Raw genomic sequence first — 25,007 nt, 5'->3', positions numbered from 1 at the left:
AATAAATAATTCTTTGAAAAAAACGACGTGGGGTCGTAGTTGGTGTGGGGGTTGGGGTTATTGAGGTCACTGTTGATAACCAGTAGAGGTAAAGCAGACAGCTGTGAATGGATATTATCAGGCTGGGGAGGTCCATGGTTATTCTACCCTGCTCAGCCTAAAAAAAACGAGCCTGCAGTCGCTTACATTAAATGCGCCAATTTGCCGCTTTAGCTTGTTTTTTTCAGATGTCCTAGTGCATTGACTATCAGGATATTGGTTTATGGGGTTGATGTCAGTTATGCAGTGTCAGCTGGCATCAAGCCCTGGTGTTAGTAATGGAGAGATGTCACCCCATTACTAACCCAGTAATCCCCCCTAAAAAAGCCACACATGAAAAAATAACTTATTTCAATAAATAGTCCCTGAAACTGTCGATCATTTACCATTTCATTTAACAAAAAACCCATGCAGCTGAGCCATAGTCCACCGAATCTGTCGTAGTCCAAAAAAGGATATCTGGAAGAAAAAACCCACAAAAATAAAAACACAGAGAAACATAATAAGACACTTACCCTTGTTCGCCACTTTATTCAAAAGAATAAAAAATTCCCAGCTGCTCCGACATTGTCCAGGGAGGATTCCGATGAACAAAGTCTATGGAGCATCGTTCTGACACTCCATAGACTTTGCTTACAGGTAATTACTGGTCACGCTGTCTATCTATCTATCTATCATCTTTGCACAATTTTAACACATAAAAATCTTTAATTTCTCGAATGCATTTAATTCTGGTACATGTCACATGGATGTCATCAGTGTGCTGTACATATTTTTTACAGATCTATAGACTTCTATTGGCCATTAAGACCTTTATTGGCCAACACCTACAGTGGGTGCAGAAAGTATTCAAACCCCTTTAAATGTATCACTCTTTGTTTCATTGCAGGCATTTGTTAAATTCAAAAAAGTTCATTTTTTCTCATTAGACCCTTATCAACTGTGGGCAGTAAAATTACATCCCAGCGGTCATAGTGTTATGCCCACCCGGCTGCCGTGGGCAGCCGTGGGGATCCGCGCAAAATGCCAGCTGATTTGTACAGCTGACATGTGTTCCTAGCAGGTACGAGCAGATCCGCGATCTGCCCGTACCTGTTAGCCTCTTAAATGGCGCTGTCAAAATGTGACAGTGCTATTATAATAGAGTTCGCGGTTAACGTTTACTCACCCTCCGACACCGGAAGTCACGTGATGTGATCACGTGGATCTAATGGTTGTCATGGTAGCACACGGTCATGTTATGGCTCCTGTAGCTCACATGACTCACTTCCTGTTTCACAGGGCCGAGAGCTGGGTGAAACAGGACATGAGCATATCTGGTGATCACAGCTGTGTAGCTATGATCAGCAGATATGGAAGAGCGATCAGACTGCTGATCCTTATAGTCTCCTAGGGGGATTAGTAAAATAAAAAAAGTAAAAAAAGTTTTGAAAAATTAAAAAAATAAAAAAAACCTAAAAGTTCAAATCACCTCCCTTTCTCCCCATTGAAAATTAAAGGGTTAAAAAAATAAAAAAAACTATACACACACTTGGCATCGCCGCATTCAGAAATGCAATCTATCACACTATAAAACCAATTAATCTAATCGGTAAATGTTGTAGCGGCAAAAAAATTCCAAATGCCAAAATTACGTTTTTTGGTTGCGGCAAATTTTGCACAAAATGCAATAACAGGTGATCAAAAAGTGGCATCTGCACAAAAATGGTACCGTTAAAAATGTCAGCTCAAGACGCAAAAAATAAGCCATCCCAGAAAATGAAAACACTACGGGTCTTGGAAAACAGCGCAAAATATGCGCCACTTTTTTTGACAAACTTCTGATTTTTTTTAACCCCTTAGATAAAAGTAACTTATACATGTTTGGTGTCTGCAAACTGACACCAACACATCAGTTTTACCATATAGTGAACACAGTGAATAAAATATCTCAAAAACAATTGTTCCAAACAATTTTTCTGCATTTGGAATTTTTTTCTGCCGTTTTCCAGTACACTATATGGTAAAGGTAATAGTTTAATTTAAAAGTACAACTCGTTCCGCAAAAACAAGTCCTCACATGGCAAGATTGACGGAAAAATAAAAAAGCTACAGCTCTTGGAACAAGAATGGCTCAGACACTCATATTTAAGTCACATGCTGTCCATTTCCTTGTGATCCTCCTTGAGATGGTTCTACTCCTTCATTCAGGACTTGATTTGGAAAGGCACACACCTGTCTATATAAGACCTCAAAGCTCACAGTGCATGTCAGACCAAATGAGAATCATGAGGTCAAAGGAATTGCCCAAGGAGGTCAGAGACAGAATTGTGAAAAGGCACAGATCTGGCCAAGGTTACAAAAGAACAAAAGAATTTCTGCAGTATGCAAGGTTCCTAAGAGCATAGTGGCCTCCATAATCCTTAAATGGAAGAAGTTTGAGACCATCAGAACTCTTCCTAGACTTGGCCATCCAGCCAAACTGAGCAATCGTGGGAGAAGAGCCTTGGTGAGACAGGTAAAGAAGAACCCCAAGATCACTGTGGCTGAGCTCCAGAGATGCAGTAGAGAGATGGCAGAAAGTTCCACAATGTTAACTATCACTTTTGCCCTCCCCAAGTCAGACCTTTATGGCAGACTCTATGGAAGCCTCTCCTAAGTGCAAGACATATGAAAACCCGCATAGAGTTTGCAAAAGAAAACACATGAAGGACTCCCAGACTATGAGAAATAAGATTCTCTGGTCTGATGAGACGAAAATAGAACTTTTTGGTGATAATTCTAAGCAGTATGTGTTGAGCAAACCAGGCACTGCTCATTACCTGCCCAATACAATCCCAACAGTGAAACATGGTAGTGGCAGCATCATGCTATGGGGGTGTTTTTCAGCTGCAAGGACAGGATGACTGGTTGCAATTGAAGGAAAGATGAATGCGGCCAAGTACAGAGATATCCTGGAAGAAAACCTCTTCCAGAGTGCTCTGGATCTCAGACTTGGCCGGAGGTTCACCTTCCAACAAGACAATGACCCTAAGTACACAGCTAAAATAACAAAGGAGTGGCTTCAGAACAACTCTGTGACCATTCTTGACTAGCTCAGCCAGAGCCCTGACCTAAACGCAATTGAGCATCTCTGGAGACATCTGAAAATGGCTGTCCACCAACATTCACCATCCAATCTGATGGAACTGGAGAGGATTTACAAGGAAGAATGGCAGAGGATCCCCAAATCCAGGTGTGAAAAACTTGTTGCATCATTCCCAAGAAGACTCATGGCTATACTAGCTCAAAAGGGTGCTTCTACTCAATACTGAGCAAAGCATCTGAATACTTATGACCATGTGATATTTCAGTTTGTCTTGTTTAATACATGTGCAAAAATTTCTACATTTCTGTTTTTTTTGTCAAGATGGGGTGCAGAGTGTACATTAATGAGAAAAAATGAAGTTTTTTGAATTTACCAAATGGCTGCAATTGGACAAAGTAAAAAATTTAAAGTGGTCTGAATACTTTCCGTACCCACTTTATTTTAATAAGTATACGTGTGAACATGTCTCCAGTACATGTGAAAACGGATGTGTGAAGGGGTCTAACAATGTCTTTAACAGTGGGCACGAGTTTTGATGAAATCACGTCCACTTTGCTTGATCTGTGAAATGCAGATTTTCTCCACAAAAAGGAAAAAAAATAACATTTATGCTACGTGGGAGCATGGTTTTATGATATTGACATATGATAATACTGTTAGTCAGAAGGATGCTTGGATGCAATAGCGTGGTTAAGTGTGCCTGATACGGAGATTCAAAATAGGGTTAAGGTGGGAAGCCTTAGATGTAAGTACACCACCTATATGGGAGAGGGCAGTAGGTCTGAGTGTGCTTTCTGCAGGAAAATTTGACTATCAAACCAGTAAGGGTCAGTTCTGGCTGTCACTACTGGGAGTGTGGCACTGGATGTGGCTTGCAACCGTCTATCGGAGTTTAATGAGGCTTTCGAGGTCAGAAATGTTCGGGACTGCTGATCTAATGTGAATGGGGGGTTTTAGAACAACCTATAGAGGTAATCAAGAATGATTCCATTTACTGACAGCAAGAAGCAAGAATCAATTATCCTCAATGTCATGAGTCTGGATTCGAACCCTTTACAAAAAAAATCAGTGTTCGAGTTCGGGTGCTTTACATATGATAACCACTCAGCCAAGCAATGGTGTGCTCAGCTACTTTCAATCCGTGGCCCATTGTCAGCCACTTGCAGTGGTTGAATGGCTCGCACTGTGGGTAAAAACAGCATCATCAGATGTAGTGTACAAAAAAAATCTGCCCTCCCCTGGAAATGCTCTGATTATGGCTGGCTGCATATAAGCAGAGAGCTGAACTGCCTAATGGGGTTCGAACTGACTTCCGATGGAGTTTAGGTAAAATTTGGGTCCTGAATTGAACTTTATCTAAAGTCCAGCTTAACCCACCAAACCCGAATTCCTTAATAGGAACATGAAGTGCTCGACGGCTGATCAAGCAGAGTAGTTTGAAGTTGCCAGTTGGCCAGTTGTCAGGGCTATTCCAACTACTGAAGAAACCACTAAGATCTGTGGGGTTGGGATCATTAGTCTGTAAAGGAATCGATAGGGTCAGTATCAGTTTTTAGTATTTTACTTTTATCCCTTGTGAGTTGCTATTTGAAACATAATATTATCACCAGCCCACTCCATTTTTGTGTGCTGAGAAGCCATCATGGACGCTATGGATGCACTGGCTGTGCAATTACGGTCTTTGTCCTTTGAGGTGGAAGACATTATGTGGCAACAACAGCATGTGTCATCTGCCACTATAGAGGTTTTACTTCACCCAAAACCGTCTGCTGATCCTAAGGTAAATTTACCAGAGTGTTTTGACGTGGACCAAAATAAGTTTTTCATTTTTCTTTCTTCATGTAAGTTGTATTTTCATCTCCGTCCTGCCTCGTCCAGAGGTGAAGAGGACTTACTCTTGCCTAGGGTAGCCTCTCCTACTGACCCTAGGTTGGGCAGTTTCCCAGCTTTTTAGGAAAGAAGCAGACCACGGGTGCGACGGATCTCATGACGACGACTGGCTCGATGCACTTGACCTACCTACTTGGGTTTGGAGAAAGCAAGCAGCGGTGGTTACAGGTAGCAACATGATGGGCCTCTGGAATAAAGGAGCCAGGCACAATGACCTCTTTTCCCGTTTTGTCTCTCTGAATCGTTCTTGGAACTGAAGGTCGATGCAGATAGCCAGCTATACTGGGTCATCTAGAGAAGGTGGCACATCTCGACTCACCAGCTCGTCTTTTATGCTTCTGGACAATCCTTCCCAGAATATAACCACCTGTTCTTTATTTCAGCCCAGTTCGGAGGACAGAGTGTGGAACCAAAAGGCATATTGGCCTACAGTTAGACTCTCTTGGCGGAGTCTAAGCAGCAAAGATGCAGCCAAAAAAACTCCCATCAGCTCATCAAACGCCTTGTGGAATGTTTCCAAGAAGACCATCAGGTTCTGGATGATTGGATCATCTCTTTCCCACAGTGGGTTGATCCAAACAAGGGCTTCACCACTCAGGTGCGACATCATAAAGGCCACCTTGATCCGATCTGAGAACAGATGTGACAGCAGCTCGAAGTGCAGAGAGCACTGGTTTAAGAAGCCTCTGCCTAATTGGGGATCAACGTCACACCGTGGAGGGGACATCAAATGAAAACGGGAACTTGGAGCTGGATTTGTTGCTGGAGTAAAAAACGCAAACTGGTACTGCGTTCAAGAAAGACATGGATTGAAAGCGGGTGTCCAGTGACTGAAGATGAGTCAACATCCAGTGCTGTTGTTCAAACTGCCGGACCACCTCTTGCTGAAGGCCAATGAATTGAGTGGGACTGGGGCCAGCGGGATCCATGGCCTGGGCAAAGTTATGCTCGTCAGGCAAGCACAAGGTGAGTGGATCGACTGGACCAAAGGTACCAATCACTGGCCTGGAGGAGTGAACTGGATCGGCCAAAGAGTCTTCACTAAAGCCACCAAAGGTGGCAATAGGCACACATGCTGGTAGGTAGCCGACTGAGGGCAACCCCAGGGGAACAACAGTACCTCGACAGCTGGCACCACAAATACACACTGTAAGGAATATGACATATCATACATGCCACTGAACTGACACTTATCCATATTTACACACATCCTGACCTGAAGAAAGAAAAGGTCACCAAGACAGGATAGAAATCCAATACCAAGATCTGGCAGCAAATGGCAGGTGACAAAGTTAATTATAGTGAAAACAGAAGTATCCAGCTTACCGCCACTGAGTGTCCATATTGTTCGCCAATATCTTGATTAGTGGCTCAGCTCGGGAAAAAAGCAGGCGCTCCAGCTGCACTTGATATGAAAAGAGACCAATGAAGAAATTTCCAGCGAGCCCATTGAAATAATTAAAATTCAATCTAGTCTTTATTCCATAGAAAAAAATATAATAAAAATAGATCCACATTCTAGGGGTTAGTGAGGCAGAGAAAAGTTATAATGTGCAGTAATGAAAACTGCAGTGACTTTTCTCTGCCTCACTATACTCCTGGGGTTAATACCAGCTTTGTATTACCAGCTGGTCAACAATATTGTTCCTTTTGATTTTTGTCCTGATGAAAAAGACGGATATGTCTTTGAAACGCGTTGACCTGCAGAAATAAAGAAAAAAGGATTTCATTATACACCCTTAGATTCTTGTGGTTTCTAGCGCAGCATTAAACCCGGATCTCTCTTTTTACCCATATGACATCATTGGGGCAGATCTGTTGTGATGCTGATGGGTGGGTCTATGATGTCATCGGGGGCATCTTAGGTATCCCTGAAAACTGGCTTATGTATAGAGAATTGATTTCATTGAACACACTTCCAACAATCCCCTATGTCCAGATGTTAATTAAGTATTTAATCCAATGGCTCCTCAACACCTTCATTGGTCTCTTTTCAAAGTTAATTATAGCAAGGAAGCAGCCCTGACCAGAGCAGACCTCTAGTGACAAAAGTAATTTACCTTGGGATGTGGGCGGGCGATTGCTGGCTTCAGAGGAGCTTCAAAGGGGGCTTTTCAGTCAGTCTGGCTCTGGAGTAAAAATTATAAAATTAGGCTGTGCGTGCTTTGCCTTAATTGTGGAATGTGCGTATTAGTCTATAATTAATAACTAGCTGAGAGAACACCATAGACTCATCATGTTTCCTAGCTATGAACAGATAAAATCATAAGAAGAAACATGGGGGTAATATCTTCCACGTGGGACTCTCAGAGGCCAAGATATGAGGAAAGCTGCCATTTCATAATTCTCTGCAATCTGAAAGCATATCCCACGTCCAGCCCTGTCATAGGTTACAAGATGGGCGGTACATGGGAGGCACATAGATTCATAAAAACAGAAGCGGACATTTTGGAAGGGGTTCTTCTTAGAGAGGTCACTGTTGTGAATGTCGTCTGTGTCGGTGCTGTTTTGGAGCTCCCTCTGGTGGCCAGAAATAGTAGTGATGCTGAGTCTGAGTCTGTGACTCAGACAGGTGTCGGCGTTAATTGGGAATTAAGGAAGTCCTATTGCAGACAAGCCTGGTGTATACAGGAGAGCACTTTTTGCCTTGCTGGCGCCGGTGATAGTTGAATTTTCCTCAGTCTCTGAACCTGGCTTGGAGTTTTGTCCTTCCCTGTTTTCCTGTGCAAGACCTCTGCAGATAAGTTTGCAAGCTTTTGCTTTGCTTCCTGGTTTACACCTGAGGGTGTTTATTTTTCTTTTGTTTGGTTTGGAATCTGTTTTCTTGCAGGTGAAGATTTGCTTTTCTAGTTTGGTGAGCATGGGGGTTCCCCCTTTGCTAGCTCTTCTGCAAGAAAAGGGAGACTCTCCCTTGCAAACTTGATTATTTTCACTTTTGTATTTTTGTGTTCTTTTTGTTATTTTGTATTTCTTTCATTATTTATAAGAGTGCCTGATATAATGGGGGTGAGGCTGTTTGACCTCCAGAGCCATTTTTACTATCAGGAGATTGGTATTTTTCTGCAGGTTTTTTTTGTACTGACCACAATTAGTTTCCTTTTCTGTGTATCGTGTTTTCCTACATCACCGTAATCTCTATATGTCGGGGGCTGGCTATTCCTTTGGGGACTTCTCTGAGGCAAGGTAGATTTCCTCATTTCTATCTGTGAGGTGTAGCTAGTTTTTCCGGCTGTGACATGGCATCTAGGTGTTTAGGAACTCTCCACGGCTACTTCTAGTGTGGTCTGATAGTTAGGGGATTGCGGTCAGCTCAGGTTCCAACTACTCTTGTTTTTCTTGGTGTTTTTCTACTAATGGTTTTTTTTTGTAATCTTCCACGGTTACCAGATCATAACAGGTCACATCCAGTAAACATGTGGAGAGTCCCAACAAAACCAGTGGCTCCACAGCACCTCCCCTGTGCCGACCCAGCACCAGGCCTAATCATAAGGAATAAGGTAAAAGATTAATCTGTATATCTACTTCAAACTATATCTTACTTGTATCCACATTTCTGACCATAATATTTGTAAATTCTTCTTGTATATCTTCTATTATCTAGCATGCCCCTAAGGCAATTAAATATATAATTTAATCTTGAGCTGCTCTTTTGTCTCGATCCCCAACTACCATGTTTGTGAGCTCGGTTTAGTATTACATGCAATCTGGGATGTTTTCTGGCCCGAAATAATCTTGCTAATGGACCAGGCTTATATCTAACGAGGAACTGGTGGCAGACTACTGGACTGGTTGAGCCATGTTTCAGTGGGGCTAGTGAAAAGTGTCTATTGTCCTTTCGGGGTTGTGGGCGAGTGGGGTGTCGCACTGGAGGTTGTGCGGCCCAGTCTGTCTCCCTCCCCGTGTCTCCCTGTGCCCACATGGACAGGAGTTGTCAGTGTAATGCTGCGCCAAGCTGACCTTACGTACCACTTGGAGACGCAGAACATCATGTGTTGGCAGAAGTGACAAGGTTTTACCACGTAGCTCCAACATATTAGCGATGTCAGGGTGGGGCTGCGAGATACAGGTTCGACGGATTAACAGATTCACTGACAGTGGGTGGATATCTGAGTGACCCCCCCTGGCTGTTTGTGACATATTGGTGGCAGTGGTGGGATATCTGCGTGACCCCCCCAGCTGGTCGTGACACAGACAGTCTCTGGTTGTAGAAACAGCAGCAGCAGCCATGCCATGAATTTGGCCAGAATGGATGGATGCAGTAGCAGCGGCAAATGTGGATACTTGCAGCAGTGAATATCATAGTAGGCAGCCGGTGTAGATACTTGCAGCAGTGGTGGATATCGTAGTAGGTGACCGGCGTAGATACTTGTATCAGTGGCAGCTCATACAGTGGAAGTCGCTGGCATGTATAGTTGCAGCAGCAGCGGACTTGTAATGCACTAAATCACAGATAGGAATCAGGAACTGCACACAGCACAGTAACAGCAGCAGCACAAAGGCACCTGAGAACTAGCAACATATAGAACTCTTTGCCAAAGCACCTACCTTAAGGGGAAGGTGCCTTAAATACTTAATGCCTCTCATCTGAGCTGAGAAGCACTTCCAGGTCAGGGCATACTGCCCCTTTAAGAAAAGAGCTATGTCCACGCGCACACCCTACGGGCATACCCAGGATGCCTGTGTGGTGTGCACAGGCCCTGGGAGACAACAGCATGAACCAGGGATGGAGCAGCCACCGCTTGGCGGCCGGGAAGGTGAGAGTGTTGGCATCCTTTCTGAAGGCGAGGGGATAGGCAGGACAACATGGGGACGCCGGTATGAGTTTTACAGCAAGTGCTTCAAGTTCTTTATGACAAGCATTTTTTTGCCAAACTAGAGAAATGTCAGTTTGAGCTGCAGCAAATTCAGTTTTTGGGTCATTTGGTTTCTGTTAAAGGTTTTCAGATGGATCCCGTTAAGTTACAAGCCATCCTTATCTGGGAACAACTTCCTAATCTTAAACCTTTTTTTAGGGGTGCTTCACACATAGCGAGATCGCTACCGAAATCGCTGCTACGGCACGGTTTTGGTGACGCAACAGTGACCTCATTAGCGATCTCGCTGTGTGTGACACTGAGCAGCGATCTGGCCCCTGCTGCGAGATCGCTGCTCGTTACACACAGCCCTGGTTCGTTTTCTTCAAAGCCGCGCTCCCGCTGTGACACACAGATCGCTGTGTGTGACAGCGAGAGAGCGACGAAATGAAGCGAGCAGGGAGCAGGAGCCGGCATCTGGCAGCTGTGGTAAGCTGTCACCAGGGTAAACATCGGGTAACCAAGGTGGTTACCCGATATTTACCTTAGTTACCAGCCTCCGCAGCTCTCACGCTGCCTGTGCTGCCGGCTCCGGCTCTCTGCACATGTAGCTGCAGTACACATCGGGTTAATTAACCCGATGTGTACTGTAGCTAGGAGAGCAAGGAGCCAGCGCTAAGCAGTGTGCGCGGCTCCCTGCTCTCTGCACATGTAGCTGCAGTACACATCGGGTTAATTAACCCGATGTGTACTGTAGCTAGGAGAGCAAGGAGCCAGCGCTAAGCAGTGTGCGCGGCTCCCTGCTCTCGCGGTTATGATCGCTGCTTCGGCTGCTGTGTTTGACAGCTAAGCAGCGATCATAACAGCGACTACAAGGTCGCTGTTACGTCACAGAAAATGGTGACGTAACAGCGACCTCGTTGTCGCTGTCGCTTAGTGTGAACCAGCCCTTAGGTTTTGCTAATTATTACAGTAAGCTCATTAAGAACTTCTATGTGATAGTCAAACCTCTTACTGGTATGACCAAGAAGGGGACTGACTTTTCCTCTTGGTCTACTGATGCTGTTGATGCTATTTCGGCTTTCAAGTTAGCTTTTTCTAAAGCCCCAGTCTTCAATCAACCCGATGTTCATTTGACTTTTGTGGACAAGGTATATGTCTCTTCTCTGGGGATCGGTACTATACTTTCACAGAAGAAGGATGGTTACTTTCATCCTTGTGCTTCTTTTTCTTGAAAATTACACAAAGCCAAATACCGTATGACATAGGCGATCAGGAACTCTTGGCTTTTAAGAGCGTTTTCAAGGAATGGAGGTATTGGTTGGAGGGGGCTCGCCATTAACCATTAACTAACAGTCTTTACTGATCACAAACATTTACTGTATGTCGACGTTGCTAAATGCTTTAATACTAAACATGCCAGGTCAGCATTTTTTTTGCTTGGTTTGATTTCTCTGTGACATATATCCCTAGTACTAACAGTGTTAAAGCTATGCTTTGTCACATAGTTTTGTTCTAGAGTTGAAGGACGATAATCCTGTCAAAATTTTTGAAGGGGTAGTGGTGGGTGCTCTGGGGATTGATCTCAGACAGTGCATTGTGGAGGCTCAGGTTGGTGCACCAGAGGGCTTGCCACCTGACAAATTGTTTATGTCAACCTCACTTCATAGTGACCTTCTTAATGAAGTGCATGACTCTGTGTTTGCTGGTGATCCTAGTTCCTCTGCAACATGGAGAGCTGTTTCTAGATCCTTATGGTGGCAGAGTGCTTGAAAAGATATTGACGAGTATGTTCATAAGGGCAGAGTTTGCGCCAGATCAAAGCCTCTCGGCAGGTCCTGGTCAGGGTTTCTATTGCCTAATTAGGTTTTGTCTCAACCTTGGACTCGCCATGGATTTTGTCATGGATTTCATGTCACAGGTGTGTCACGGGTAACAGACAGTGCTGTGGTGTTCGCCTATAGAAGGTCACAACGTTTAGTTGCGCAAACTGCCAACTGACCTTCCATTATTTCTGCTTGGTTTTGATCCCTTTCTCTTTAGAACCATGTAGAGTTCCTCAGCCTTTCAGCTGCTTTTCATCATCCCATCCCTTAATGTCTTTGTATACCTTCACTTCCTATTACTTACTGCTAGTGATAGCTCTTAGACCCTTAACAAGTTTTCAGTTCAAGCAGTTGGTTTGCATACATCTGAAGAATCTTTGTGGTTGTTACAGTTCCTCTCACCTAGTTATTTGTAGATAAGTTGTTTGTTCGCTTTCCCCCTGTTTGTTATCCCTCTGTCTTCTTTAGAGCTTAGTGGGGTTGACTAAGTGCTCATCCCATTCGCTCCCTACTTAGGGCCTACTTCAGGGTCAGCCAGGGTCAGGTATCCGACTTGGTGCATAGGTGCGGAAGATATCAAGGGAAGCCAGGGCCCAGTGGTAAGCTTGGTCAGGGGTCACCATCTCCCCCTTCCCTAAACACAGGATTTCCCTTCCGCTGTTCGCTTGGTACTTCCCCATACCTAGCATGACATTTCCCTAATTCTGATGGTAATATTGTAGTGTGGGTGGTTTTGGACCGTTTCAGCAAATGGTTCACTTGGTTGCACTACCAAAATTGCCTATGGCTAAGGGGCACTTTGCACACTACGACATCGCAGGTGCGATGTCGGTGGGGTCAAATTGAAAGTGACGCACATCCGGCATCGCAGGCAATATCGTAGTGTGTAAAGCCTTTTTGATACGATTAACGAGCGCAAAATCGTCGTAATCGTATCATCGGTGTAGCGTTGGTCATTTCCATAATTTGGAAATGACCGATGTTACGATGTTGCATCTCGTTCCAGCGGCATCACACATCACTGTGTGTGAAGCCGTAGGAGCGAGGAACATCTCCTACCTGCGTCCTGCGGCTCACGCCAGCTATGCGGAAGGAGGTGGGCGGGATGTTTACGTCCCGCTCATCTCCGCCCCTCCACTTCCATTGGCCGCCTGCCGTGTGACGTTGCAATGACGCCGCACGACCCGCCCCCTTAATAAGGAGGCGGGTCGCCGGCCAGAGCGACGTCGCAGGGCAGATGAGTGCATGTGAAGCTGGCGTAGTGATAATGTTCGCTACGCCAGCTATCACCATGATATCGCAGCTGCGACGGGGGCGGGGACTATCGCGCTCTGCATCGCAAGCATCGGCTTGCGATGTCGTAGTGTGCAAAGTACCCCTAAGAGTTTAGCTACATTGTTTATTTCTCACGACAAGAAGCTACATGGTGTTCCTAAAAACATTATGTTTGATGGAGGGGTTCAGTTTATGGCTAGCTTTTGGGGTAGTTTTTGCTCCAGGTTAAGAATTAAGCTTTCTTTCTCTTCAGATTATCATTTTGAGTTTAATTTCCAGACACAGAGAATGAACCAAGAATGAGAACAATATTGAAGATGTATTGTTCCTTCTAATCAAGAGGACTGGTTGGATTTTCTTCCTCTGGCTGAGCTCACTCTCAATAATTGCACTGCTATTGCTACCTTCCTTTTTTTTTGTTGTGGGGTTTTCCTCCAGTTTTTGGTAATTTTTCTGGTTTGCAGTTGGTGGTCCCAGAGGAATAGGAGAATTTGATTAAGATCTGGAGAGAAGTTGAAAAAGGTCTTTTGATAACTTGCAATAAGACTAAAGGCCCCATCGCACACAGAGATAAATCTTTGGCAGATCTGTGGTTGCAGTGAAATCATGGACATATTGTTCTATTTGTACAGAGCCACAAACCTGGCACTAATTGTCCACAATTTCAGTGCAACCACAGATCTGCCACAGATCTGCCACAGATCTGCCACAGATTTATCTCTGTGTGTGACAGGGCCTTAAGAGAACTGCAAACCATAGTCGTAGGAGGGCTCCTGTTTTTAGGGTAGGAGATTTTGTGTGGCTATCCTCAAAATATCTGTGTTTAAAATTTGCTTCTAAATTTGTCGGTCCGTATAAGGTAATTAAAATCATTAATCCTGTGACACTCAATTCCCGGTTGCGTAGAAGATTAATAATTCCTTCCATTCCACTCTTCTTAAAAAGTTTTAGGGAACATCAGATCCTCAGGATATCATTGAGGTTGATTTGGAGGAGGACAAGGAGTATGAGGTGAAATGTGTTTTGGGTTCCAGACGTGTCAGATGGCACAAGCAGTATCTCGTTAAATGGAAGGGTTTCTGTCACACGTATGGACCGCTACCCAGTGACAGGGGCGTCTCTGACCCTGTAAGCTGGAGAACCCTGACTTGCCCTCAAGTCACGGGTACACTTGAAGGTAGCGAGGCATGACCCTCCGACCTGTCCTTGTCTCCTACACGGACCCTGGTCTAGGGACCCCCTACCTATTCAACGGGACAACTCCAGGGAACAGCACAAAAAAAATTAAATAAAGAAAAACAACAAAATAATGTTGCTTCTGCAAACTTCACCTTGTTTGCAGAAAGCTACACGAACTATAACATGACCAAAACACAAAGTGTCTCTATCAACTGTGGAGGGAAAATAACCAGCACTGTGCGAAGGATGCTGGAACCTTTTAAAGGTCCAGCCAAATAAATAACTTAGCGCACCTGAGGGAATGCCTCTAAGCAGACTTGCAAAAGAAGCATTAACCCTCTCAGGTGCTAAAAGGAAAAAACGTCCAATTAAATGAGGACGAGTCTCGCTGGAAAGAAACCATCGTGACAGTACCCCCACCTAGAATGAGCGGTCACCGGACGCTCAAGATCAGCACAACCATCCAACCGAGAAGGGGAGGACTAGAGAAGAGAAAATGGAGACCCCGAAGAGACAACAAACCTCCAGAGTCGGGAGACGGGAAAAACTGCATGGGAACCAAGCATGGGGGGCAACTCCAAACGGACCGTTGAGGGGCACAACACCTCAGCCACACAATACAGACCCAGAAACCCCGAGCTAACCTCTCGAACCTGACCACGCCACTGGATGGCACTAGCGGGCAGCCACACGCAGTCACCCACAACCAGATCTGGACCTCTCCGTTTAATAGTACGGCCATGCGATGGCACATTCGACCCACAGACATGGTACTCACAGGCATCCCCACAAACTCACTACCCAGAAGTGCAGGAGCACCAGAGGAGACAGTTACACTCAGGCCACCCTCCCTCCTGGAACCTGAGGGAGACTAATCCACCGGAGACGCAAAGGAGCAAGGCGCACCGGGGAAACGCGCTATAGGGACCTTACACACAGGCAGGTGGACAGGAGCCTGAGGAGTAGAAAGCTTTTCCCCTCTGTGTCCCGGAGGGGAAGCAGCCGGGAGAGAGGGAAAGACAGAGGGCAAACACACTCCTTGGACGCAATTCTCCAGATGACCAGGAGGGGGCGGTCTGCCAGCCAGAGGAACCACACTTTCGGGGAGGCGGACCTTACCCCGAGAAGTGGGACCACCAACCCTACTCCACCCCAGTGGGGAATAACCCAGAGAGAGGGAAGCACGGAGGACAAATGGACGCCCCGGTTGCTACCTCCCACATGACCAGGAGGACACCGCTCTATAGATGGTAACAGGGCAGTGATGGCAGGACAGGACCCGATGTAATGCCCACTGCTCCCACAGAAAAAACAACCTCCCGACCCATGCTGGACTACAGGTGGAATACGATGAGAGGACATTCCCCCCAACTGCATGGGTTCGTCCTCCTTCACCTGTAGGGCCTCCTTCATAAGGAATACGGGAAGCAGGGAATGGGTCCAACACTCCCAAAAGCACCTGTCAATCTGGATGGCAAGCGACATGGCAGCCTCCAAAGACTCTGGCACGGAGTACTGCGCCATGGAGTCCTGGAGCCTACCAGACAACCCACGGCAGAAATGACTCCTCCACGCCGGGTCATTCCAGGGGGTGTCTGTGGCCCATCTCCGGAACTCTGAGCAGTACTCCTCTGCTGGTCGCGTTCCCTGGTGGAGTTGGCAGACCTTGGACTCTGCCAATGAGACGCCATCCGGATCGCCATACACCAACCCCAGAGCCGTGACACACTCCTCTACCATCCGCAAAGCCGGAGATATCGGCTGGCAGAGAGAAAGCCCAGGCTTGGGGATCCCCTTGCAACAGGGAGATTATCACCCCAACCTGCTGGGCTTCACTCCCTGACGATCGGGGACGTAGTCTAAAATACAATTTACAAGACTCCCGGAACACAAAAAATTTGTCCCGACCCCCCGAAAACCTGTCAGGGAGTGCCATCTGGGACTCGTCTACTAAGAGCCCTGAGATGAGCTGCATTTGCTGCATGAATGCTGTGGGCAGGGAGATCACCACCCGCACAAGGTCAGCAAAAGCAGGTGCAGCAGGATCCATAATGGAACCGAGAAAAAAAAAAATGGTGGGCTGGTTATTATGTCACGCGTATGGACCGATACCGAGGAACAGGGGCTTCTCTGACCCTGTAAGCTGGAGAACCCTGACTTGCCCTCAAGTCACGGGTACACTTAAAGGTAGCGAGGCATGATCCTCCGACCTGTCCTTGTCTCCTACACGGACCCTGGTCTAGGGACCCCCTACCTATTCAACGGGACAACTCCAGGGAACAGCACAAAAAAAAATTGAAATAAAGAAAAACAACAAAATAACGTTACTTCTGCAAACTTCACCTTGTTTGCAGAAAGCTACACGAACTAGTATATAACATTACTAAAACACACAGGTTGTCTCTATCAACTGTGGAGAGAAAATGACCAGCACTGTGTGAAGGATGCTGGAACCTTTTAAAGGTCCAGCCAAATAAATAACTTAGAGCACCTGAGGGATTGCCTCTAAGCAGACTTGCAAAAGAAGCATTAACCCCTCAGGTGGTAAAAGGAAAAAACGTCCAATTTAATTAGGATGAGTCTCGCTGGAAAGAAACCATCGTGACAGTTTTGGTCCAGAAGATATTTCCTGGGTTGTGTGTCGCCCAGGGATAAGGGGGTACTCAGATCCGGGCCAAGGGGTCGCTTCTGAAGGTATCACGGTGGCGTGACCCGGTCTGTGATCCCAGGCATCACAACAAAAGGGGCATTATATACAGGGGAGATTTGGTAGTCTATGTTCCCTGACGCCACCCGTGGTGTGCGGTGAGGTAATGGAGCACCGCCACTGCCGGTCACAGGATCCCGGGGATGGTAATGGGCAGCAAGGTGGTGATTTTCCCTCCACGGGTAGGGTGTTGATGTCCTGGGACCCCGGTGTGATGGATTGGGGAGTAACGGGTGCAGTCCACGGCTTGGACCGGGTGGTGCAGGAGTACTCACAGTATAAGGCAATAACTGACACGAGTCCAGGAATTAACCAAGTTGCTGGTAATTGGTGCCCACGGCTGCTGTGAGGACGGGTCCAACACCCGTGTGTGTAATTTGGGTGTTTTTCTCCTGCCTTGGTGTCTGTGTCTGCTCCGTACACAGGAAGCGGCTGGCCTATTCCTGAGGCCCTCATGGCCACCTCTCCTAGCTCCACGCAGGGGCTGCTTACAGAACTCTCTCCTCCTGCAGACTGACTGAAACTACACTCTGCTCTCCCCAAGCTCCTCTCTCCCCCTCCCCTTTTCCTGAGGAGGGGGCGAGTGGGGCCTGATTGGCTGGTGTGTATTGTGTGGGAAACTCCCCAAGGGAGTGTGAGCTCTGCACCATAAAGATGTATGCATACCTCTGTCACATCCTGGTATTGCCAGGGCGGCACACTCCCCCTTGGTAAAATACAGACCGTCCGCGGGCTGTCCAGCTACCTGCATTTATTAAACGGGAAAAAAGAAAAATTAAACATTATAAACATGCATCTTCCCACATCGGGAGGTACGTTTGCTCAAACTGTAAAGTGTTAACTCTGCTGCCGACGCAGCTTCCTCGGTAACTTTCCCACAGTCCACTAGAGGGCAGCACGGGTCCCCAATGCCACTTCACTCACGGGTGACACTGTCCCAAAGACCCCGTCTTCCACTGCCTGCAGCGCGGGTACGGTGAACCGGGCTCCAAAACGGGAACTGTCCTCGCTCCTCACAACTCCCTGCCGTCCTCCACCAGGTACTCTGACCCCCGATGGCGTCCACCGAGGCTCTGACCCCGGCGGCGTTCAACAAATCAGGCAGGGTCCGGCTCCTTCCACCCGGCGTGCCGGATGGCGTCTCCCGGGAACATGGGGATGTTCAAAAAAGGAATACGGGATCTCGTAGCAGCGGGTCCTTTAAAACTTTAAAACATTTAACTTTTAACTGTCAACTTGCTGGTAGCCGTCCATGTTCCGCTACCGCTGCTGCTGCCGGGCGAACTGCCGGAGCCGACGTCATCTCTGTTGTTGTTGCGGCCAGGCGGACTGCCGGGGCCGGGGATGACGTCATTGGGGCTGCGGTCTGGCTTGTCCAGGAACAGAATTAGGCAAAGTCCTGGTGTCCCTGCCGTTACAGTCCTTGTTACATGTACTGCAGTCCCTTCCTGCTGCTCCCCTTTGGTACTTGGGAGCAGTCCTTCTAGCAACTTTTAAAGTCTCTCTTTCACTTCCGGTCCTCCGGAGCTTCACTTCCGGCCGCGTTTTCAGTGGACCCTCTTTTTCGCGCCCACCGCTCGGGGAAGAAGGCGCCAAGATGTTGTTTTTGGCGCCTAAAATGGCGGCTAAAATGGCGGACTTCTTTCATGAAAATGGGGAGCGCACCACAATGGAAAAGTATAACCAGCAAGTGTGCTACAAGTGCAACACAAGGAGCAATGTAGAAGAAAGAGAAAGACGTTGCACATAATTGAGCACAGCCCAATGTGAAAAAATAGCAAACCTTTATTGAACAAAGATTAAAAACAATTAAAAGACAAGGCTGCACAACCAGTGACCAGAGATAAACAATGGCCCCATATTGTAATAATACAGAATTGTTTAAATACAGCCAACACTTACAGTATCTAGGTCCCCTGCACAAATAAATATATATGAACAGGACTTCGGGACGTTTCCTCAGCGGGACGCCACTGACGGACGGCACAAGGCGCACTTCCACCGGCAAGTAGATGGGTTCAATCCTGTTCGTGATGCCAATTTGTGTCGCCCAGGGATAAGGGGGTACTCAGATCCGGGCCAAGGGGTCGCTTCTGAAGGTAATCCCAGGCACCACAACAAAAAGGGCATTATATACAGGGGAGATTTGGTAGTCTATGTTCCCTGACGCCACCCGTGGTGTGCGGTGAGGTAATGGAGGACCGCCGCTGCCGGTCACAGGATCCCGGGGATGGTAATGGGCAGCAAGGTGGTAGGGTGTTGATGTCCCAGGACCCCGGTGTGATGGATTGGGGAGTAACGGGTGCAGTCCACGGCTTGGACCGGGTGGTGCAGGAGTACTCACAGTATAAGGCAATAACTGACATGAGTCCAGGAATTAACAAAGTTGCTGGTAACTGGTGCCCACGGCTGCTGTGAGGACGGGTCCCACACCCGTGTGTGTAATTCGGGTGTTTTTCTCCTGCCTGGTGTCTGTGTCTGCTCCGTACACAGGAAGCGGCTGGCCTATTCCTGAGGCCCTCACCGCCACCTCTCCTAGCCCCACGCAGGGGCTGCTTCCAGAACTCTCTCCTCCTGTAGACTGACTGAAACTACAATCTGCTCTCCCCAAGCTCCTCTCTCCCCCTCCCCTTTTCCTGAGGAGGGGGCGAGTGGGGCCTGATTTGCTGGTGTGTATTGGTGTGTGAAACTCCTCAAGGGAGAGTGAGCTCTGCACCATAAAGATGTATGACACCCTGGTTTTGCCAGGGCGGCACAGTTTATATGAGGTTTCTAGTGAGAGAGCTCTGTCAGCGATTGGGGATCTCTGTGGGTCCAGTGGCCCTTCATAAAAGGGGGGTACTGTCATACGTCTGGATTCAAACCCTTGAGTTTGTGCTTTATGGTTGGCTTTTCTGGCCACTGGATACACCGTTTGGGTGTTTAGTTTCTGTTATCCTTGCCTTAGTTCTATTATAGTAACAGGTGCATCCATTCACTCGTTTGCCTACCCAAACATCTTTCGGGTGCAGCTTTAAATAATTTCCTCCTGCTGGTATTTCCTGCTGGTTATATTCTCAGTTTGAAGTCCAGCCATATTGCTGTTAGTTTCTGTCAGTCAGTGGAAGACCAGCTAGGCTACCTCTCTCTGCTGTTTATGTTCTCCACTCTGCACCTACAGTATCTTATTTTTGCTCTCGGTAAGTAGGTGGCACATTCTTTAGAAATATATACTCTCTTTGGTATTTCGTTTTTTTTGTTTTACTCACTCTGGGATCACTTTCAACTTCAGCACACCTTCCCTTCTGTAAGAAATTTGCACTCTGCTCTGCCTTCCTAAGGCCCTGTGCACACGCTGCGTTTTTACCCGCGATTTTTTGCGTTTTTACTGCAGAAATTTTTAGAGAAAATGTTTGTAACCTTTCTGTAGATATTCCCCAGCAAAACCTATGTAAAAAAAAAATAGCTGTGCGCACAATGCGCTTTTTTTTTTTCAAGAACATTCTTTCTGCAGAATTTCTTGAGAAAAAGAATTAGCATGTCACTTCTTTTCTACAGGTACCTGCGTTTTTTGCCATAGATAATGGTAAAAACCGCAGGAACCAACCTGCGGAAAAAACGCATCAAAAACACATTCGTTTTTTGGTGCGTTATTGGTGCGATTTTTAAACGCAAGTGCACTAATCTTTCAGACTTTCATGAAATTTCTTGAGAATAATCCTTTCTAGTGCGCACAAGGCCTTAGGAGTAATGTGAAGTGCTCGACAGCCAATCAGGCAGAGTAGGTCCTAGTTGCTATTGTTTAGTCTGTGGTCAAGGCTATTCCAATTCCACCAGGAACAAGTAGGGACTACATGGTTGAGATCTCTATTCTGTACAGTAACTTGGTCAGTTGTACTTTTTTTTAGTGTGTTACTTTTATACCTTGTAAGTTACTATACATAACACTCAAGTTCCTTAAAAACATTAAATAGTTGTAATGGAAGAAAAAAGATTGATGAAAAATATTTGTTTATGGTTCTTTTAAATCCTTAACATAATATTGCATACATATACATGATTGTGGTAATGATTGTGTGTCGAGGGGGCTCAGGAGCTGAGCTTGCTCCACAAGTGGCAAATACTGACCATATTAAATTGCCTGCATCTGTCTTTAAGGCTATGTCCGCACTTTGCGTCGTCCTAGTTGCAGTTCTAAACGCATCCTCTGGCAGGAATTGCTTTTGCCAAAGTTGCTTTTGACTACAAAATCGCAGTAAATACGCGTGCGTTTTTACTGCATTTTAGCCGCGTTTTAAAGCTTTTTACCTGCGTTTCAATTTCTTAAAGTCAGAAGCGTTTTGATTAAAAAAACACTACTAACTAAAGTTTTGACATACAAACACTATTAAAAAAGGTGAAAAAAAAATGTTAAAAATATAATTAGTTAAATCATAATGAAAATAGTTATATTTAATATATATATAGCGGTTTTATACTATTTTTCACTATAATTCCAGTAAATGAATATGTTTTAATAATTTAATTGTCGGACTATGTGTGTGTGTAAAGGGACATATCAATCCATTATTTTGATGTCAGAAATGCATGCGTTTATGTAGTCCAAAACGCATGCTTTCTGCAGCCAAAAAGCATGTAAAACGCTGGAATTTTGATGTTGCTTGCTTTTTACAACTTCTCATTGACTTCAATGTTAGCAAAACGCAGCCCAAATGGCAAAAACAATTGACATGCTGCTTCTCTGAATGCAGAGTTTTTGCCCAAATTTATGCAAATTAAACGCAGCGTTCAGAACTGCAAAGTGCGCACAAGAAATCCACTTTTCCCATAGACTTTGCAGGAAAATCAAAACGCATGCATTTTGGCATGCAAACGCTGCAGTTCAAAACGCTGCAGAAAAGCAGGTGAAAACGCAAAGTGCGGACACAGCCTAACAGACACGACTAAAGATGAGCTCTAGCCCTAGCAGTTAACCATTTGCATGCCGCTGTTAATTAGAGCTGAACGATGTTCGAGGTTCGCCAATTTCATGTTCGAGTGATTTTGGAGGCTGTTCGAGCTCGAGCTCGAACTTGAGCTTTTTGCTAAAAGCTCAACAGTTCGAGAACGGTTCGATCAACAAAAACGTGGCTTTTCACAGTAAGGCTATGTGCACACGTTGCTATCTGCATGCGTCCTGCGTCCCTCTCTCTTTCCTACTCACCGATCACGGGCGTCTCGCTGCACGGCTGTCAGAAATCTGCGACATCTTTTCCTCTTTAGAAAATGGCTACCACTTCATTATTCAATCAGGTATTCTGTGCTTTCCCCGCCCACCAGCGCCCATGATTGGTTGCAGTCAGACACGCCGCCACGATGAGTGACAGCTGTCTCACTGCAACCAATCACAGCCGCTGGCAGGAGGGTCTATATCGTGCAGTAAAATAAATAAATAAAAAGTTAAAAAAAAAAATGTGGTTCCCCCCATATTTGATACCAGCCAGGATAAAGCCACACGGCTGGAGGCTGTTATTGTCAGGATAGAGAGCACCACGTTATCGGGAGCCCACCACCCTAACAATATCACCCAGCAGCCGCCCGGAATTGCCACATCCATTAGATGCGACAGTCCCGGGACTCCACCCAGCTCATCCCGAATTGCCCTGGTGCGGTGGCATTCGGGGTAATAATGAGTTAATCATGGCAGGCGTCTCCCCGAGATACCTTCCATGATTAAACTGAAAGTGAAAGTAAAGAAACCCACAGCGAAAAATCCTTTATTTGGACTAAAAGACAAAAAAACACCCTGTTTCACCATTTTATTAAAATCCCCAAATACCCCTCCAGGTCCGACGTAATCCACACGACACTATCTGCTCTGCTACAGAACACGAGTGCTCTGTATCAGCTCCACGTAGCAATGAAGTGAATCGCGCGGTCAGTAGACTTCAGCAATGCAGACTTCAAGATTACCAAATCTGCCTATCTTTATCATTACAGGCAGTTGCTCAGTGGATAGAGTGCTCGCCTAAGAAGCATAACTTCACGAGTTCTAGTCCCGGTCCCGGTAAAGAATTTATTTATTTATTTTTAATTTAAAATTATAATTATTATATATTTATAATTATAATTTAATTTAATTATGCACTGAGGGGAGGAGCAGGACATCAGCTGAGAGCCGCGGGACACACCTCTAAAATCGGAGCAGTTCACGGAATAAGGCTGCATTGCTCTCTCCTCTCTCTCTCTCTTTTTCTCTCTCTCATTTTTCTCTCTCTCCTCTCTCTCTTCTTCTCAGTCTCTCTTTTTCTCTTTTTCCCTCTGTCTCTCTCTCTCTCGTTTTCTCTCCCCCCTCTCTCTCTCCCTCTCTTTTTCTCTCCCCTCTCCCTCTCCCCTCTCTCGCTCCCCATCTCTCTCTCCCTCTCTCCCTTTCCCTTTCTCTTCCTCTCTCTCTCTCTTCCCCTCTCTCTCTCTTCCTCTCTCTCTTCCTCTCTCTCAGACCTGGTGATGATCAGCTGATGCGGTCACCTGATGGAATCAGCTGACACTATAAGTCGAGCGGTGTGGCCGGCTTTTTACCTCCCGGCCGGCTAAACTATCAGCTGATGCTGTCGCAGGAGTCTGCACTGAAGTGTGTAGTTTGTTTGTTTTTTTGCACTGATGTATCAGCTGATTGCATAAAAGCTGTTTATACAATCAGCTGCTGTGTCATGTGATTCAGGCCCTTGAACCTGACACATCATCTGATCGCTTTGCTTTCCAGCAAACCGATCAGATGATATTGGATCCAGATGGGACGGCGCGGGACCCTTGACCCAGGATTACTGCGGAGGGTTTTTTTTATTTCAATAAAGATGGAGTCACTAATTGTGTTGTGTTTTATTTCTAATAAAAATATTTTTCTGTGTGTTGTGTTTTTTTTTTATCTGTACTAAAAATTCATGATGGCCATGTCTAATATTGGCGTGACAGCATGAAGTTCGGGCTTAGGGCCAGTTGAGAATATACAGCTAGCCCTAACCCCATTATTACCCAGTGAGCCACCCGTCACCAGGGCAGCTGGAAGAGTTGGATACAGCGCCAGAAGATGGCGCTTCCATGAAAGCGCCATTTTCTGGGGCGGCTGCGGACTGCAATTCGCAGCATGGGTGCCCAGAAAGCTTGGGCTCCCTGCGCTGCAGATTCCAATCCCCAGTTGCCTAGTGGTACCTGGCTGGACACAAAAATTGGGCGAAGCCCACGTCTTTTTTTTTAATTAAATTCATGAAATAGTTAAAAAAAAAGGGCTTCCCTATATTTTTGGTTCCCAGCCAGGTACAAATAGGCAGCTGGGGGTTGGGGGTAGCCCATAGCTGCCTGCTGTACCTGGCTAGCATACAAAAACATGGCGAAGCCCACATAATTTTTGGGGGGGGGCAAAAAAACTCCTGCATACAGTCCTGGATGGAGTATGCTGAACCTTGTAGTTCTGCAGCTGCTGTCTGTCTGTATGGAAGTATGGAGGAGAGCAGACAGCAGCTGCAGAACGACAAGGCTCAGCATGCTCCATTCACAAGTGTATGCAGGAGAGCAGACAGCAGCTGCAGAACTACAAGGCTCAGCATACTCCATCCAGGACTGTATGCAGGAGTTTTTTGCCCACCAAAAAAATGACGTGGGCTTCGCCATATTTTTGTATGCTAGCCAGGTACAGCAGGCAGGTACGGCTGCCCCCAACCCTCAGCTGCCTATTTGTACCCGGCTGGGAACTATAAAAATAGGAAAGCCCTTTTTTTAATCATTTCATGAATTTCATGAAATAATTAAAAAAACAAATCGACATGAGCTTCGCTCCATTTTTGTGTCCAGCCAGGTACAACTAGGCAGCTGGGGATTGGAATCTGCAGCACAGGTTAGCCCGAGCTTTCTGGGCCCCTCTGCTGCGAATTGCAGTCCGCAGGCGCCCCAGAAAATGGTGCTTTCATAGAAGCGCCATCATCTGGCGCTGTATCCAACTCTTCCAGCTGCCCTGGTGACGGGTGGCTTGCTGGGTAATAATGAGTTAATACTAGCTTTGTTTTACTGCCTAGTATTAAGTCAGAGATTCTTAATGTCAGGCAAGTTGGACCCGGCCATTAAGAATCTCCAATAAAGGGTTCAAAAAAAAGACACCACACAGAGAAAAAATACTTTAATAGAAAGAAATACACAGACACACTTAGAGACTCCATGTTCATTACTCCCTCGCATCCCTCCACGATCCATGGTCTTCTGTCTTCTTTCTCCTTCAACCC

At 46.1% G+C, this 25,007-nt stretch overlaps 1 long non-coding RNA gene across 2 annotated transcripts in view; it reads right to left on the bottom strand.

Annotated features, from left to right (window-relative positions):
* LOC142295132 (uncharacterized) overlaps nt 1-25,007 on the bottom strand; it is a 131,056-nt gene that overhangs the window by 103,205 nt on the left and 2,844 nt on the right. The gene's annotated exons all lie outside the window — the stretch shown is intronic.

Source organism: Anomaloglossus baeobatrachus, chromosome 3 (assembly GCF_048569485.1).
Source record: "Anomaloglossus baeobatrachus isolate aAnoBae1 chromosome 3, aAnoBae1.hap1, whole genome shotgun sequence".
Lineage (NCBI taxonomy): Eukaryota > Metazoa > Chordata > Amphibia > Anura > Aromobatidae > Anomaloglossus > Anomaloglossus baeobatrachus.
This window is presented reverse-complemented; position numbering and strand designations above follow the sequence as displayed.